We start from the raw sequence: 19,372 nt of genomic DNA, 5'->3' as shown, positions 1-19,372 counted from the left end.
ATGTTGATAATGACTTTAAGCGAGGATTTTAGTCAAGAATGGTTGCTTTTTAGAGATTAATCGACGTGTTGGCTACAGTAAAGAATTTACTTTGTCATCTCAAGACGTCGAGAAAAAATAGCGTTTGGTTGCAGTTAAATAACACAGGGTCTTTCAAATAGAGACCCATTTATTCCGTCAACCGGTCGGTCTCCGGACCATTCTATTTGAAAGACCCTGAAAAACATCACTTGAAATAGTTTACAAAATTTTGATAATAATCCTTTTTTGTTTAATTAAGTTTAATTTTTAAATTGAAAAAAAAAAAAAACAACCCCAAAAAACACCGAAAATAATTGTTGTTGGGCTCTGATAATTGCGCCAATTACCGACGGTATAGAAGTTTGTCCATCGTCCATTATTAAAAGTTCAAACTTCAATATCACAAATTATAAGCCACCAACCGATAAAATCTTTACACATAGCTGTTGAGCAAACTTTGTTTTTACAGTAACAAGTGTCTTTTCTATGAAATAAAAACTGAAAAGTTTCATAAATGCTCAATACCGTAGACCGTTTTTCGAAAAATGAATTTATTTGGATAATTTTTGGTTTCGACTATATGAAAAATGTCAAATAAATTGTCACACACTTAATCCTAATCCATATCGTGATTGCCTAAATGGAGTTTTTATTGAGTTAGATAGTGATATAGCACGACATATAATCGATACTAAATCAAAATCAAATGATATCACATGTTATGTTACTCATACTCCCCGTCAATATAATGACGTAATTTTGTATAGGTTAAATTGTGATATAGCAAGACGTATAAGCGATATGATATTATTCTGTTATGGATGCTTGTCACATAAAAGAAATCATATACAAGACGAACTCAAACAATATATATTAAGGCTAGTACACTATAGCTTACATGGAAACATATTAGAAAAGCTTGCAAGCCGTTGTCTTGTACCGTTCCTTTTCTCCAGCTTTGGATCGATAATGGCATCATCAAATATTAAACAGAATATTGCAGTTCAATATCAAACACTAAAGTGGCTCTCATTGGGTTTAAAATCGGATGTGACATCTGGCGGACTTAAACTAGCGTCAGTGTTGTATTGTGCAGGTGATATGGATAAGGCGGAGTTAACTTTGAAACAAATTGAAAATCGATACAACTGTGATGTTGTTCAATCTGTATGTGCTTGCTCGATTTATCCATTCCAAAATCGTTATGCAAAATTATCGGGAAATTTTTGCAAAGAGAATGAATATTGCATCAGTCGAGCAACATCGTTTTGTGTAAGATTCCTGCAATTAGAAAACAACTGTGTTCCTTTAGAGCTACAGTATGAATGGATGAGATGTACTCAAAATGAGATGCAGCACAGAAGTCAAATGGACAGACGGTGGATGGACTTTGCAGTGGTTGATTCTCTTCCTTTTCTCTTCTTTTTACAGTACAAGACATATGGACATCTTCAAAGACACCAGGATCAACAACAAGCACTTGATAACCTTATAAAGACTACTATGCATGATACAAACCTTGGTCACAAGGAGACAGCTCTAAACCTTCTCGCTCAATGTCTTGAACAGGAAAACAGACCAATTAAAGCGTTATGGATGTATGTCCGTTCTCTTACACAAAGAAGGAGGAACAACGCCGCAAAGCTTCATCTTATACGATTTAGTCGCACGTTTAATGTTCTACCTAAGTGTCGTAAGATTGTTTATCGTGTTTTTCTTGTTTTGCTATTTGCTTCTTTTTTGAATGCCTCCGCAATGAAATACCTGTGGCATATACTTTAAAAAAGGACATTTTCAGTTTCCGTTCATCATCACTCCAACAGTTGTTTACATTTCACTCAAACTAAATATATGCATATGTCGTAAAAATGCGTAGGTCCCGTTCGAATTTGGGTATAGTTTTGCCCCTTTAACTTCATAAAATTTTTTTCCGTATTTGATCTGTCCAACAGTAAGTTCACATTGAATTTAAATTAAATATATGGATATTGCTATGAACTTGTTAAATTGTGTATTGTGTCTTACAAAGTCAGGGACGCTTTATTTTTATGGAATTGTTTGCCGTCTCGTCAAGCGTCTCATGATCCCGACGGTATAGAAGTTTGTCCATCGTCCATTATTAAAAGTTCAAACTTCAATATCACAAATTATAAGCCACCAACCGATAACATCTTTACACATAGCTGTTGAGCAAAATTTGTTTTTACAGTAACAAGTGTCTTTTCTATGAAATAAAAACTGAAAAGTTTCATAAATGCTCAATAACGTAGACCGTTTTTCGAAAAATGAAAATGTTCGGGGTAGAATTTTACTTCGACACCGTCACATAGAAAATCACGAAATTTTATCAACATGCCATAAAATATTACTCTTTTCCAACTCTAATAATATAAGATAGTACTCACCATATGTTATAAATTATTTTTTTGTTGACTAAACGTCATTAAGGTAAAATATTGCGATTTTCCAAAGCGGTTTTTTAACCAACATGGCGGCCAATCTTCCGAACGCTGAAGCGAAGTCACGTGACCAATTGAGACCCCTTTATTCCGTCAACCGGTCGGTCTCCGGACCATTCTATTTGAAAGACCCTGAATAACATCACTTGAAATAGTTTACAAAATTTTAATAATAATCCTTTTTTTGTTTAATTTAGTTTAATTTTTAAATTGAAAAAAAAAAAAAAATAACCCCAAAAAACACCGAAAATAATTGTTGTTGGGCTCTGATAATTGCGCCAATTACCGACGGTATAGAAGTTTGTCCATCGTCCATTTTTAAAAGTTTGCATTATTAAATTTTTTTTCCTTTTCACTTTTTTTTAATATTCTTTTTATTTATTTATTTATTTATTCCCCTCCGATCATTATTTTTTCGATCCATGTGCTTAATTAACAGCTTGAACAATTCATCTTTCATACAATCATAAGCATGAAATTTAAGGACGTTATAACATGCAACTTTGACACTTAATTTTATTAAGATAGATTATACAACGCTTACTCGTATTCATTTTTGTGTGTGCAAAATTGCAGAGTATCTTTATTAAAGTGAACTTACTAGGACAAATGCGGAGATTTGATTAAACTCGTTGTTTAAAGCACAAAATAACATATGCATTTTCGACTTCCATATAATTTTGAAAAGTGCCGTACGGCTAGCCAATACAGTGTGTCCAGGCTAGTCGTACGTGACTCACGTACGGCTAGAACTTTTGGCTAGCCGTACGGGCCCGTACGGCTAGCCACTTCCATAGAACAATCTGGTTAAAGCCAGATTAACTAATATTGTATGTTAATATTTCATGAATAAACTATCATGAACCAATAATAAAATCATAGATTGAACTGGAACATGTCTTATTTATCTCTCAGTAGGTAGAACCAAATCTAATTCCCACACAGGTTACTTTCCCCTAATTTATCGCCTGGCATATATCAGGGTCTTTCAAATAGAAAGACCCTGCATATATTTAAATCTTGACTAGCTTTAAGCTAACACCCTTTTTTCACTTTTAAGGGGGCGTAACATCTGGTGTCAGAAGTGGGATCTGTCGAGAGATCTATAGAATTGAAGTTTGGAAATCCAATGATAATGAGACACCATCTTTGAAGGTCTAAGTAAGAAATAAATTAAAATCTTGACCGGTTTATTTTACTTTTTTTGATGTGTGTGATTGGAAGGTACAATAGCGCCAAATATCGATATCCATGAATTCTGGATTACAGAAAATGAACAGTAAGTTAGTCAGTTAATTTATTGATTGAACTGTACAAAAAACAGCAGTGTATTTCTTTATGTTGACCGGATCAGTGACAGTGTTGATTTTTTCTTTCTGAAAATAGATAAGAATGACAATGTAAATTAATTTTTATACTAATATACAATTTTATAAGTATCAGAGATTTTTATATTATCAATATTTAATATAGTAAAATGGACGAGTATTCATCTGCTTATGATTTTGGAGGTAATGCCTCAAGAATTGTCTCGTCCAATGAAAATGTCAGTAATGATAGAAATATGTCTAGTATTAATACTAGTATGAATGAGAATAGTTCTGTTTGCTCACCTAACCATGATATTCAACCAGTAGAAAATGAAAACTCCCAGTTAAAAGATCTTGAAAATTATATGGGAAGCCAAATGTCACAGATTATACATAAGATTACCTGTTTGGGTCAAACTATTCAAAATGTAAATTCACAATTGCAAAAGCAAATGAAGCAAAAGCAAATGAACAGTGTAGAAAATGAATTGTGTACTGTTAAGTCAAAATTGTCTGAAATAGAGCATCCTGACCCAGAAATAAGATTTAATCACAGGGCGACAGGGACCTCTAACCATTTTGAAGAACAAAACTTATATGAGGCAGAAAATAATAATTGTCTTCAAAATGGGCCGTATATTCGATCGTCTGTATATGAGACTGTACCTAATTACCCAAATTTGTCAGTACCTAGAAGCACAAATAACTTGAAAATGAAACCCCAAACTTATAGTGGAGATGAAGACTTGCAAGATTTTCTTGCACAGTTTCAAATTACTACCGAAATAAATGGTTGGAACTATACCCAGAAATCATTGTATCTTGCAAGTAGCTTAACAGGTGGGGCTCGGTCACTTTTAAGCGAAATGAGTGAAAGCGGAAGGCGCGATTTTTGTACATTAGAAGAAAAACTAAAAGCAAGGTATGGGACAGAAAATAAAGCCGAGGTATTTCGAACCCAGTTAAAGAGTCGTGTTCGTGGAAAAGGGGAGACCATTCCAGAAATGGCTCAGTCCATTAGAACAAGAGGGCCATGATGGCCCTGAGGTCGCTTACCTGTATATAGTCCCCCCAACCCCCCCCAATGTTGCAGGGTCAATTTAACCCAAGGGCTTTTATTTGCACAAACTTGGTAGACACCCATAGGAAGATGTTTCATGCTAAACATCTAAGCTCTAGCTCATTGGGCTTTTTAAAAGAAGATTTTTTTAAGTTTTTACTATACACATATAGTTAAAAACAATGACACCCCTGGGGCCATGCCAGTTTTGACCCCAGGGCTTTTATTTAAACAAACTTTGTAGACACTCACTAAAAGAGGTTTCATGCTTAATATCTTAACTCTAGCTATTTGGTTTTTTTCAAAGAAGATTTTAAGTTTTTGCTATACACATATAAAGAAAATCAATGACCCCCGGGGCGGGGCCAATTTTGACCCCAGGGCTTTTATTTGAACAAACTTTGTAGACACTCACTAAAAGAGGTTTCATGCTTAATATCTTAACTCTAGCTATTTGGGTTTTTTCAAAGAAGATTGTTTAAGTTTTTGCTATACACATATAAGGAAAACCAATGACCCCCTGGGCGGTGCCAATTTTGACACCAGGGCTTTTATTTGAACAAACTTGGTAGACACCTATTAGAACATGTTTGATGCTGAATATCTTAGCCATAGCTCTTTGAGTTCTTTAAAAGAAGATTTTTTAAGTTTTTACTATATGCATATAGGGAAAATCATTGACCCCCAGGGGCGGGGCCAATTTTGACCCCAGGGCTTTTATTTGAACAAACTTGGTAGACACTTATTAGAACATGTTTCATGCTAAATATCTTAGCTCTAACTCTTTTGGTTCTTTTAAAGAAGATTTTTTAAAGTTTTTACTATATGCATATAGGGAAAATCAATGACCCCCCGGGGCGGGGCCAATTTTGACCCCAGGGCTTTTATTTGAACAAACTTGGTAGACATCCATTAGAACATGTTTCATGCTAAATATCTTAGCTCTAGCTCTTTGGGTTCTTTAAAAGAAGATTTTTTAAGTTTTTACTATATGCATATAGGGAAAATCAATGACGCCCCGGGGCGGGGCCAATTTTGACCCCAGGGCTTTTATTTGAACAAACTTGGTAGACACTCACTAGAAGATGGTTCATACCAAATATCTAAGCTCTAGCTCTTATGGTTTTTTAAAAGAAGATATTTAAAGTTTTTTCTTTCGGTTGCCATAGCAACCAGAGTTCTGCATGGAATTAAATTCTTTGAACAATTTTTAAAGGTGACCACCAAAGGAACATTCCTGTGAAGTTTGGATGAAATTGGCCAAGTGGTTTATGAGGAGATGTCATTTAAAGTAAAAGTTTACGGACGGACGACGGACGGACGACGGACGGACGGACGCCGGACGAAAAGCGATCACAAAAGCTCACCCTGTCACTTTGTGACAGTTGAGCTAAAAATAACTAGGCTAGCTTATCCCACAGGTAGCCAAGATGTGGTTGAGGCTTTGTCACTCGATAGTTTCATAGATGCGTTAAATGATTCTGACATACGTTTAAGGTTGCGTGAAATTGCTCCAAAAACTATTTCTGAAGCTGAAAAAATAGCAGTGCGCATGGAAGCCCATAGGTTAGCTGATCGAAATAGAAATAAGTTTGTCTGTGCAGTAGATAATGTAAGTAGTGACAAAGAAAATACTGTGTCTAAATCAACAAATATGGGTCAAGAGCAGATAAGTAGTCAAAGTAGACAACCTAGTAGTTGGCACAAGAATCAGGGTAATAGAAATCAACTATCGAACCAAAGTTTAAATCAGTATAGAAATAGGCGTCAAAATGAAAACAGACCTAGATATCCCAGAAATGAAAACAGATTTCATAATAATGGTTTTTACGGCAATGGTCGAAACGATAGAAGTTATCAAAACAATAATTATTCTTATAGAAATAATGATCAAGATAGGTTTAACCAAACTTACCAGGGAAACTCAAACAAGTCCAGCTGGGGGGATCGCAGCTTGACAAATCAAAAAGGTCCCAAATTGCATTAAATAATTTAGGTTCTGACCATGGATACTTTCTTTCTGCTACCATAAATGAATGTGATTTGACTATGCTTATTGATAGTGGTGCTAATGTTAGCATAATAAGTAAAGAAACTGTTCAAAATTGGCCTTATTCAACTAGACCAGTTATTGAAGCTGTACAATGTTCACTTCATACGGTTACTGGTGAAACATCACCTTTTCATGGAAAGGCAGAAATAGAAATATGTATAGGTAAACAAAAAATACTTCACGAGTTTTTGATTGCCGATATAAAGCAACCTGCCATTATTGGGTTAGATTTTCTGTTTAAGCACAATTGTGATATAATGTTGAGTAAAGGGTACATTACACTGAAAGGCGAGAGAATCCCATGTTTTATGAATCAGAAAGATGCACCTGTCAATTGTTGTAGAATAGCTGTAACTGAAACCGTGGTTATTGTCCCCCGCCTTTTCGAAGAAAAAAGGGGGATATAGAAATAGGCTCCGTCCGTCTGTCCGTCCGTCTGTCCGTCCGTCACACTTTCGTGTCCGGTCCATAACTTTGTCATTTATGAAAGGAATTTGAAATAACTTGGCACAAATGTTTATTATAATAAGACGATGTGTCATGCGCAACAACCAGACCCCTACCTCCAGGGTCAAGGTCACACTTGCTCATTCAAGGTCAAAATTGCCTATTTGAGGGTATATGTCGTGTCCGGTCCATAACTTTCTTATCTATGAAGGGATTTTGTAAATACTTGCCATAATTGTTCACAATAATCAGACAATGTGTCATGCGCAAAAACCAGTAACCTACCTTCAAGGTCAAGGTCACCCTTGGAGGTCAAATATTAACATAGTCTGTTACAGGGTATATTTCGTGTCCGGTCCATAACTTTCTTATCTATGAAGGGATTTTGTAAATACTTGCCATAATTGTTCACAATTATCAGACGATGTGTCATGCGGAAAAAGCAGTCACCTACCTTCAAGGTCAAGGTCACACTTGGAGGTCAAATATTAACATAGTCTGTTACAGGGTATATTTCGTGTCCGGTCCATAACTTTCTTATCTATGAAGGGTTTTTGTAAATACTTGCCATAATTGTTCATAATAATCAGACGATGTGTCATGCGCAAAAACCAGTTGCCTACCTTCAACGTCAAGGTCACACTTGGAGGTCAAATATTAACATAGATTGTTACAGGGTATATTTCGTGTCCAGTCCATAACTTTGTCATTTATCAAAGGAATCTGAGATAACTTGGCACAAATGTTTGTTATAATAAGACGATGTGTCATGCGCAACAACCAGACCCGTACCTTCAGGGTCAAGGTCGTACTTGTTCATTCAAGGGCAACATTGTCTATTTGAGGGTATATGTCGTGTCCAGTCCATAACTTTCTTATCTATGAAGGACTTTTGTAAATACTTGCCATAATTGTTAACAATAATCAGATGATGTGTCATGCGCAAAAACCGGTCACCTACCTCCAAGGTCAAGGTCACACTTGGAGGTCAAATACTTACATAGTCTGTTACAGGGTATATTTTGTGTCAGGTCTATAATTTTTTCATAGATCAAAGGATTGTGAAAATACTTCGCACAAATAGTCACTATAATAAGAGGATGTGTCATGCGCAACACCTGCATCCCTACCTCCAAGGTCAAGGTCACACTTAGAGGTCAAAAATTAACATAGTCTGTTATAGGGTATATTTTGTGTTGAATCTAGAACTTCTTCATAGTTCAAGGGATTTTGAAATAACTTGGCACAAATAGTCACAATAATAAGACGTTATGTCATGCACAACACCTGCTCCCCTACCTCCAAGGTCAAGTTCACACTTAGAGGTCAAAGCTTAACATGATAGATTTTTAAATTCCGTGTTTCATTTTATTTTTTTAACAAATTTATTGTTACATTTGCAGATCTAGCATTGATCATAATTTTGGACTGAATGTCCTGAGATCCATACCTCAATCTTTTGAAATAGCAAAATTTTATGCTTCATATAAAACTCCCGGGGCGGGGGACGTTGGTAACTCTGTTGCAAATTCTTGTTCCCCCTGAAACTGAAGTTATTGTAGAAGGGAAACCGTTGGACAGCTTGAGTCGAGATAGGGATTGTTTGATAGAACCAAATTTAAGTTTTGTTGAAAAATCAGGGTTGTTAGTAGCAAAATCTTTAATTAGTCCAAAAAATGGCCATTTTCCTATGAGAATTGCAAATTTCAATAGTGAACCTTATACTATTTATGAAAATACAGTAACTGCTGTATTAGAACCTGTAACTGTAAACGAGCCTGTATCTGTGAGAAATGTTAGCACTAATGTATCCAAGGTGGCAGCAAGTAGTACAACTCTGCCTGAGCATTTAAAAAGTGTTTATGATAGGTCTTCTGTGCATCTCGATAATATACAAATAGGAAAGTTAAAACAGTTTCTTATAAAGAATCAAGATGTGTTTTCACAAAATGATAGAGACATTGGTCATACTGACTTAGTTACACATAAAATAGACACTGGTAATCATGAAACCTGTAAAAACCTATCCTTATCGTGTCCCACTAGCAAACGTAAAGCAGCAGAAGCTGAAATCAAGAAAAATGGTTGAGGACGGGATAATAGAACCTGCATGTTCCCCATAGCTATCCCCAATTCTTATGGTAACAAAACCAGATGGCAGTATCAGGTTTTGCTGTGATTTTCGAAAACTTAACCGTTGCACTGCAAAAGAATATCAACCTCTGCCTAGAATAGAAGATAATTTAGATGCATTATCATCTGCAAAATGGTTCTCCGTCTGTGACCTAAAATCGGGTTTTTGGCAGATTGATATTGATAAAGAAAGTAGACATAAAACAGCATTTAGCTTGCAAGGTGGTCAGCAATGGCAGTTTCGTAAATTAGCCTTTGGTCTTTCTAATAGTCCTAATGTCTTCACCAGGCTCATGCAAATGGTATTCAAAGGTCTTATTTGGAATACTTTAGTATTGTATTTAGATGACATTATTGTCTTTGCACAAACTTTTGATCAAGCCCTGGTATGTTTACAAGAAGTTATGGACAGGTTAAGACAAGCTGGCTTAAAGTTTCATCCAAAAAAGGGTCATCTCTTTCAAAAACAGGTTACATTCTTAGGTCACGTTATAAGTGAAGATGGCATTTCAACATGTCCTGATAAAGTTAAAAGTGTGCAAGATTGGCCAAGACCAAGAAACATGTAAGGAGGTTAAAAGCTTTACCTCTTTAGTCTCATTTTTACAGGAAGTTTATTCCTAGGTTCTCAACTATTGCAAAACCTTTGCATGCACTATCAGAAAGGGTCACAAGTTTGTGTGGACCACAGAATGTGAAACAGGCCTTTGTTACCTTGAAAGCTGCTTTGACCAGTAGTCCTATATTAGCTTTCCCTACTTCAGATGATTATTTTATAGTTGACGCTGATGCGAGTAATTTCGCGTATGGCAGAGTCTTGTCACAAATACAAAATGGCCAGGAAAAGGTTATAGCGTATTACTCCAACTGCTTTACTAGATCAAACACGAGGATAGGATATGTACTACACGTAAAAAGAACTTTTTAGTGCAATATCAAACAGAAAACACTTTCATCATTACTTATATGGTCGAAAGTTTACCATCACAACTGATCATGCCAGTTTAAAATGGTTAACTAATTTCAAAAATCTAGAGGTCAACTATGTAGGTGGATAAATATTCTAGAAAATTAATGATTATGAAATTGTACATAGACCTGGTAGGGTTCATAACAATGCTGATGCACTTAGTAGGAGACCATGTTATGATGAGAACTGTTACATTGTGAATAGAGTAGAAAGCAGATATGATAATTTAACAGTTGCTAGAGTAGCACTTAAACATGATAAAAAGTTAAAACAACCTGTAGATCAAATATGGTTAAAATCAAACCAGAAGTTTGTACAAGTAGAACAAATATTAATGTGATAAACGAACCGTTGACAAAATTTAATGACAAGTCAGATTATGTGTGCCATGAACTACCTTTTCTTTCTGTATTAGTTATTCTTGGACTTATTGCAATGAAAGTACCTTTAGTACTAGTGTTGTTTATACTGTATATTTTTTTCAAATTGTGTAATAGGACAACTTTTGTGTCCACAGAGAAAATTAATTATTCCTGTAGAAAAATTGTGTGAATGAAAGTAAAACTGTAGTTGCTAACCAAGTAAAGAGGTCTTACGATATCTGTGTTTAGTAACGCTTTGCAACAATAATGAAATGTCTAGTCAAGATGTGATAGTTGATAGAAAATTGGGTAATAATTTAGCATCGGTCCAGAGTAGTGACTGTAGTGTGAAATACCAATCTTCTACTGGGGTTAGTGATAATACAACTGACATGAAGATTGGGTCAAAATCAAGTAAAACAATGTAATAATTTAAATTCTAAAGAGGTCAGATCATTATCTGACAAGAATATTAAAGATACAGAGTGTTTACCTGGTCCATCAAATAGGGATAGTAGAACAGATAACCATACAAAATATAAGCTCAGACAAAGACTTGACTGGAAAACAAGTTGATAGCAAACCAAGTAGTATTAACTATTAGTACAGGATGTGAGGTAGGAGTACAAAAATGAGATAGATGTAGAAATTTAAACTTAGAGTATGTAGCTGAATTGCAGAAGTCAGACCCTATTATCAAACCATGTTTTGAGCTGGTTTAAAGTAAACGAGAAACCAGACTGGAATAGTGTTTCTGAACATAGTGTAGAATTAAAATTTCTGGTATAGATGGAATCTTTAGTTATCAAAGAAGATATTTTGTATAGAAAGTGGGAGAGTGATGATGGAAATACAGTTGATTTACAACTAGTTTTACCTAAATGTCTTACTAAGTATGTTTTGACACAGTTACATGATACTGTGACAAGTGGTCATTTAGGGATTAAGAAAACTTTGAGAAAGGTCAGACAAAGATGTTATTGGTATAATCAAAGAAAAGATGTTTAAATGTGGTGTAAAAAATGTTTAGTATGTGCTTCTAGAAAAATGCCCCCTAAGAAATTTAAAGCTCCTATGAAAAAATTTAATTCTGGTGAAAGATGGGAGAGAAATGCAATAGATTTTGTAGGTCCATTAGGTAAAACAGAAAATGACAACCGATATTTGATGGTTGTTTCTGATTATTTCACTAAATGGACAGAGGCTATTCCCCTTCAAAATATTGAAACTGTTACAGCTGCAAATGCCCTTGTTGAACACATTATTTCAAGATTTGGTGTTCCCATCTCAATTCATACAGATCAGGGTTCCCAATTTGAATCAAAAGTTATTTCAAGAACTTTGTAAGTTATTAGGAATTCAAAAGACCCGAAATACTCCATTCCGTCCCAAGGTGGAGGTTTTATAGAAAGAGCAAACAGAAGTATCCTCAATATGCTAACTGCTTTTGTGTCTGAACATAGAAATGACTGGGACAAATTTGTACCTTTTGTTTGATGGCATATCGTTCGTCTGTGCACGAGTCAACTGGTGTCACACCAACAACCATGATGTTTGGCTCTGAAATTCGACTTCCAATTGATTTAGTCTTTGGCAAACCTGAAATAGATCGAACTGAAACAAAACCAAAATATGGATTAGATTATGTAGCTCAACTTGAGTCTAGGCTAGCTCAAGTTCATGAATTTGCTCGAACGAGGCTTTCACTTTCTAGTGATGCCATGAAAAAGAAATATGATCTTAGTAGTCATCAAATACAGTATTTCGAGGGTGACCGTGTCTGGTATTACAATCAATCCTCAGAGAAAAGTTGGTCGCAGTGGTAAACTTACACGACCATGGAAAGGTCCTTATGTAATAGTAACTAAAATAAGTGACATCCTGTTCCGCATTCAGGGTGGTTCTAGAGAGAAACCGCGTGTTGTGCATAAGGATAAATTGAAGCCTTATGACAGCTAATAATAAGTTTAGAGCACAATGTAATAATGATATACCTACTGTGATATCTTGTGTTTCCACAAACAAATCAGGTTCTCACTAATCTGTAAATATATAAATATATAACAAACATGGTATACATGAAGCTAAAACATTTTTTTTAATAACTAAAATTGTTGTATTTGTCTTCAGAAACGGTTTACATGTCGTACATGTGGAGACATGCACTTTACTACTAAGGGTAAATGTAGAGCACACCTAATTGAACAGCACTCAAAGATAAACTTTAAATGCACAAGGTGTGGTAAAGTGTTTTTGAGAAACACACCAGGCCAGGCTTGTCATACCAGAAGGGAAGATTTCATTAGATTTCATACTACGACTGGCCAACATGGGGCTGAGGCCGAAGCCTGTCTTCAAGAGTTTATTAAAAATATAGATAATTTAATTATTGATAATAGATACAACAAAGAGAATCATTCACCAACAAAAAGAATTGCAATAAGACCACAATTATACATTAGAAAAAGAAACAAGAGGGCCATGATGGCCCTGGATCGCTCACCTGACACAACCGCATCCAAGCAATGTCTTAAACAAGCATCATGACCAAGTTTGATGACAACTGAGTCAAACATGTGACCTCTAGTGTGTTATAAAGATTTTTCCATATTTGGGCAATGTGACCTAATTTTTGACCGGACGCAACCCATATTCAAACTTGATCTAGAAATCATCAAAACAACCTTCCTGACCAATTTCCAGGAAATTTGGATCAAAACTGCAGCCACTAGAGTGTTAAATTTTTTTTTCTATTTTTAGCTCCTGTGACCTAGTTTTTGACCGGACATGACCAATCTTAGCACTTGACCCAGAAAACATCACAACAACATTCTTGACAAATTTCCAGAATATTTGAATCAAAACTGCAGCCACAAGAGTGTAAACAAGCTTTTTCTATTTTTAGCTCCTGTGACCTAGTTTTTGACCTGAGATGATCCATCTTCGATCTTGACCCAGAAATCATCAAAACAACCTTCCTGACAAATTTCCAGAATATTTGAATCAATACTGCAGCCACTAGAGTGTTAACAAGCTTTTTCTATTTTTAGCTCCTGTGACCTAGTTTTTGACCGGAGATAGCCCATCTTTGAACTTGACCTAGAAATCATCAAAACAACCTTCCTGATAAATTTCCAGAATATTTGGATGAAAACTGCAGCCCCTAATGTGTTATTAAAACAAGCTTTTCTATTTTTAGCTCCTGTGACCTAGTTTTTAACCGGAGATGACCCATCTTCCAACTTGACTTAGATATCATCAAAACAACCTTCTTGACAAATTTCCAGAATATTTAGATGAAACTGCAGCCATCAGAAATCATCAAAACAACCTTTCTGACAAATTTCCAGAATGTTTGGATGAAAACTGCAACCATTAGAGTGTTAACAAGCTTTTTCTATTTTTAGCTCCTGTGACCTAGTTTTTGACCAGACATGACCCATCTTCGAACTTGACCTAGAAATCATTAAAACAACCTTCCTGACAAATTTCCAGAATATTTTGATCAAAACTGCAGCCACTAGAGTGTTAACAAGCTTTTTCTATTTTTAGCTCCTGTGACCTAGTTTTTGACCGGAGATAATCCATCTTCGAACTTGATTTAGAAATCATCAAAACAACCTTCCTGACAAATTTCCAAAATATTTGGATGAAAACTGCAGCCCCAAGGGTGTTAACAAGCTTTTTCTATTTTATAGTTCCTGTGACCTAGTTTTTGACCGGACATGACTCATCTTCGAACTTGACATAGATATCATCAAAACAACCTTCCTGACAAATTTCTAGAATATTTGGATGAAAACTGCAGCCACTAGGGTGTTAACAAGCTTTTTCTATTTTTAGCTCCTGTGACCTAGTTTTTGACTGGAGATGACCCATCTTCGAACTTGACCTAGACATCATCTAAGCAACCTTCCTTACAAATTACCAGAATATTTGGATGAAAACTGCAGCCCCTAGAGTGTTAACAAGCTTTTTCTATTTTTAGCTCCTGTGACCTAGCTTTTGACCGGAGATGACCCATCTTCGAACTTGACCTAGATATCATCAAAAAAACCTTCCTGACAAATTTCCAGAATATTTGGATGAAAACTGCAGCCCCTAGAGTGTTAACAAGCTTTTTCTATTTTTAGCTCCTGTGACCTAGTGTTTGACCTGAGATGACCCATCTTCGAACTTGACCTAGAAATCATCAAAACAACTTTCCTGACAAATTTCCAGAATATTTGGATGAAAACTGCAGGCACTAGAGTGTTAACAAGCTTTTTCTATTTTTAGCTCCTGTGACCTAGTTTTGACCGGAGATGACCCATCTTCGAACTTGACCTAGATATCATTAAAACAACCTTCCTGACAAATTTCCAGAATATTTGGATGAAAACTGCAGCCTCTAGAGTGTTAACAAGCTTATTCTATATTTAGCTCCTGTGACCTAGTTTTTGACCCGAGATAACCCATCTTCGAACTCGATCTGTATTTCATTGAGACAAACATTCTGACAAAGTTTGATGATGATCCAATCAAAACTGTGACTGCTAGACTGTTAACAACCCAATTGTTAGAGTGTTAACAAGCTTTTTCTATTTTTAGCACCTGTGACCTAGTTTTTGACCGGAGATGACCCATCTTCGAACTTGACCTAGATATCATTAAAACAACCTTCCTGACAAATTTCCAGAATATTTGGATGAAAACTGCAGCCTCTAGAGTGTTAACAAGCTTTTTCTATTTTTAGCTCCTGTGACCTAGTTTTTGACCTGAGATAACCCATCTTCGAACTCGATCTGTATTTCATTGAGGCAAACATTCTGACAAAGTTTGATGATGATCCAATCAAAACTGTGACTGCTAGATTGTTAACAACCCAATTGTTGACGAAGCACGACGCACAACGCCGGACGCCGGACATAGCCCCATCACTATACCTCACCTTGTCCACTTCGTGGTCAGGTGAGCTCAAAATAACTTTGTAACACCAAATCAAAAAAGAATAAGAAGCAAATCACCATCGTCATCAAGGTCGTCATCATCATCTTCTACAACATCAACAACAACATCTTCGTCATCATCAACATCTACGTCATCTTCCACACCCTCGTCTGAAATAGAAATGGCAACATTAGAAGCTCTTGTTGTGGGAGAGATTTGTGAAGAGAATAATACAATTGAAATCAGTGAAAGAGAAAAACAAAGAAGAAAAAGAGAAAATGAAAGAAGGATTAGTGAAATGAGGCAAAAGGAAAGAGAAGAAATAAGAATGGCTACTGACGTGATAGAAAAGAATTAAGAAAAGATGAAAGAAAGGAAAATGAAAAGAAAGAGAAGGAGAAAAGAGAAAAGTTGGAAAAAGAGAGGTTAGAAAAAGAAAGACTTGAAAATGAAAGAAAAGAAAGGCTAGAAAATGATAGGTTGGAGAGAGAAAGACTTGAAAATGAAAGAAAAGAAAAAGAAAGGTTAGAAAATGAAAAGTTGGAGAGAGAGAGAGAAGAAAAAGAAAAACTAGATAATGAAAGAAAAGAAAGGCTAGAAAAGGAAAGACTTGAAAATGAAAGAAAAGAAAGGCTAGAAAATGATAGGTTGGAGAGAGAAAGACTTGAAAATGAAAGAAAAGAAAAAGAAAGGCTAGAAAATGAAAAGTTGGACAGAGAAAGAAAAGAAAAAGAAGAAAAAGAAAGAATAGAAAATGAAAAGTTGGAGAGAGAAAGAGAAGAAAAAGAAAAACTAGATAATGAAAGAAAAGAGAATGAAAGAAAAGGCTAGAAAATGAAAGAAGAGAAAAAGAAGAAAAAGAAAGGCTAGATAATGAACAAAAAGAGAAGGAGAAAAGAGAAAAATTGGAGAGAGAAAGAAAAGAGAAAAGTATGACAAAGAAAAGAGTAGAAAAAACAGTTGAAAATAAGGAAACAGAAAAAAAACAGAAAAAAAACAGAAAAAGAAATGAAGAAGAAACTCGAGGAAATTAAACACCAAGAAATAATAATTTTGAATGTAGGAGGTATAAAATATTCTACAACAAGAGGAACGGTATGTGCGGAAGAAAGCTTGCTGAAAAATATCGCATTACAGATTGATAATGAAGAAATATATATTGATCGGGACAGTAACAATTTCAGAACAGTTCTTCAGCATCTCAGATATAGCCGACAAGGTGAACTTACACCAGCTTCTCTCTTACCGAACAGTAAAATAGAACTGAAAGAACTTATTCTTGAATGTAAATATTATGGCCTACTCAAATTGTTGAAAATAGCTACAGAGAAAAGAGAAAAACTAATCGGACTATTTTGAAGTTAATAAAACATAAGTCATTTCATCCACAAGTAACAGAAGTAAATATCAGAAATTGAATTAAATAAAAAGAAATGTCATGTTAATACATGTAAACACCAAAGAAAATATCAGAAAATGAATTATAATTATACAGATATGTCATGTGTTCTTCACATGTAATTTCGCGTGGAATATATATATGAAAATGTACCCAAGATACAGAAGAAGAACAGATGAAGATTGTAATTAATTATTAAGTATATAACTTAAATATCATTAGTTTAAAATTATATGTATACAATACCTTAATTTTTCCTCAATTGATGTGTAAGATTTTTCCTCTTTATTGCTTAAAAGTCACATTTCATTTGTACCTATAGAAGTAAAATTTTTCATTGATGTTTTTTAAACAATTAAAACAAATTGTAAATTTTCATTAGCATAGTTTACATAGTAAGTATTCAGTTATTGTATTAAATTGTTATTGCATAAGATAATAGCAAATATTATTGACAGGAAATACCTTAAATAATAAATAACCGTTAAGGAAATTTCATACATTTATGATTAAATAAATTTTAACATACTACATGTATGTGTAGTACTTTCTTAATTAAGCAAGAACACAAATTTTGTGTTCCTTTAAAACACAAGTGTCTTATGGTATGACTGATAGGTATGTAATTGAATGTAGTTAATTGTTATATGCTCTGTTGAGATTATTATACATGTATGGCTTAATGAAATATTTATTAACTAACTTAACTAAGAGAACATTAGGGCAATGATGTAGTCTATGGTATGACTGATAGTTAGATAGTTATAAAATTAAATGTCACATGTTGTTAAATGTTATGCTCTGATGAAATTATTATATTGCTTAGTGAAATGTTTATTCACTAAGAAGACATTTATGGCATTTATGTAAAATTGGACTAAATCATAAAGTTTAGAATTTAGTAAATTTGCTAAACTTTTCATTATTACATGAACTTAATCAAGTTAATGTTGAAGTTATAAATTGTTACATGTGTTAATCATTTATTTATGCAGTTATGAAGATGCCATATGTGAGACCTAATGAATGTGTACATATTAGTCCAATATATTAGACGTTACAGGCTTGTTATAGTTTATGTCGGTCAAGCCTGACGTCTAATAGTTATTGCTCAAAAACGCATAGCATCATAAAAAATTCAAAAAATGTCTATTGTCTTGCCTTTCAAGCCTTATTCAAAAGTTTATCTACTTTTCTTTCAATTTCAAGCTCAATCATTAACAAAAACTCTAAAACAATGTACTTACATGTACCAACTTAAAATAAAATATAAACATCAATCTATTATTGTCTATTAGCCATACTGGTTAAGTAAAGCCCTTTACAGATTGATTCCAAATTTTTTGAACGGAAAAATATATTCGAACACACTGACGGTGCATGGGCAATTATTTCGTTAAAAAAATATTTCCGTTAGATTGTTCTGACTCAATTAAACGCTTGCATTTGAATTAGCCAATCAGATTTCGCGCACTTTACGGCCGCCATTTGTTTATCGGCTGTAAAAGGAATTGAAATACATGAGAGGATTTAATCATGATTTTTCAGATGTGACAGTTTAATTATTTTGACAAAAGGTATTTATTTTTTAGTTTTGTTCATAAATAGGTCAAAAAATATGTAAATACACGCTGTCTTCATTGTTTTTCGTTCCGCCCGATTTTCTGGCGGAACATGCTATGGGTTTTTGAGCAATTTCGATATGACGTTGCTTTGCCCAGAAGCAAAACTATCTCAAAGCGACGTCATATTTATAGGACTACCTTAACTTGAACCCATTTATAGAACTTTACCCAATCTGGTATTTGACCCAATCTGGAACTTGACCGGATTCTGACTTGACCCAATCTGGTAAATCTATAATTAACTATATACTTGGAACTCGGATATTATATTATAGTACTAGATCTACATATATGTTTCTCTAATACGCTTATAGTTGTTTACTATAGAACAATCTGGTTAAAGCCAGATTAACTAATATTGTACGTATGTTAATATTTCATGAATAAACTATCATGAACCAATAATAAAATCATAGATTGAACTGGAACATGTCTTATTTATCTCTCAGTAGGTAGAACCAAATCAAATTCCCACACATGTTACTTTCCCCTAATTATCGCCTGGCATAATCCTGACTAGCTTTAAGCTAACACCCTTTTTTCACTTTTATGGGGGCGTAACAATATGTCACTGGTCAACACAGGTCGGGTTTGAATTTGGCCA

General features: G+C 34.6%; 1 protein-coding gene and 1 long non-coding RNA gene across 2 annotated transcripts in view; one reads left to right on the top strand and one right to left on the bottom strand.

The window, feature by feature from the left end:
* The window catches only part of LOC132727348 (uncharacterized), an 85,206-nt gene that overhangs the window by 47,636 nt on the left and 18,198 nt on the right, over positions 1-19,372 (top strand). The window lies entirely within an intron of this gene.
* Positions 12,303-17,587, bottom strand: LOC132727345 (uncharacterized). The gene is made up of 4 exons (XR_009625336.1): positions 17,390-17,587; positions 15,822-15,914; positions 12,814-12,857; positions 12,303-12,429 (listed from the first exon to the last, which is right to left on the bottom strand). It is a non-coding gene; the product is annotated as an uncharacterized LOC132727345 (long non-coding RNA).

This window comes from Ruditapes philippinarum, unplaced genomic scaffold (assembly GCF_026571515.1).
Source record: "Ruditapes philippinarum isolate M1 unplaced genomic scaffold, ASM2657151v2 ctg688_1_1_1_1, whole genome shotgun sequence".
Classification (NCBI taxonomy): domain Eukaryota; kingdom Metazoa; phylum Mollusca; class Bivalvia; order Venerida; family Veneridae; genus Ruditapes; species Ruditapes philippinarum.
Note: the sequence above shows the minus strand (reverse complement) of the source record. Positions and strands in the feature narration are given on the sequence as shown.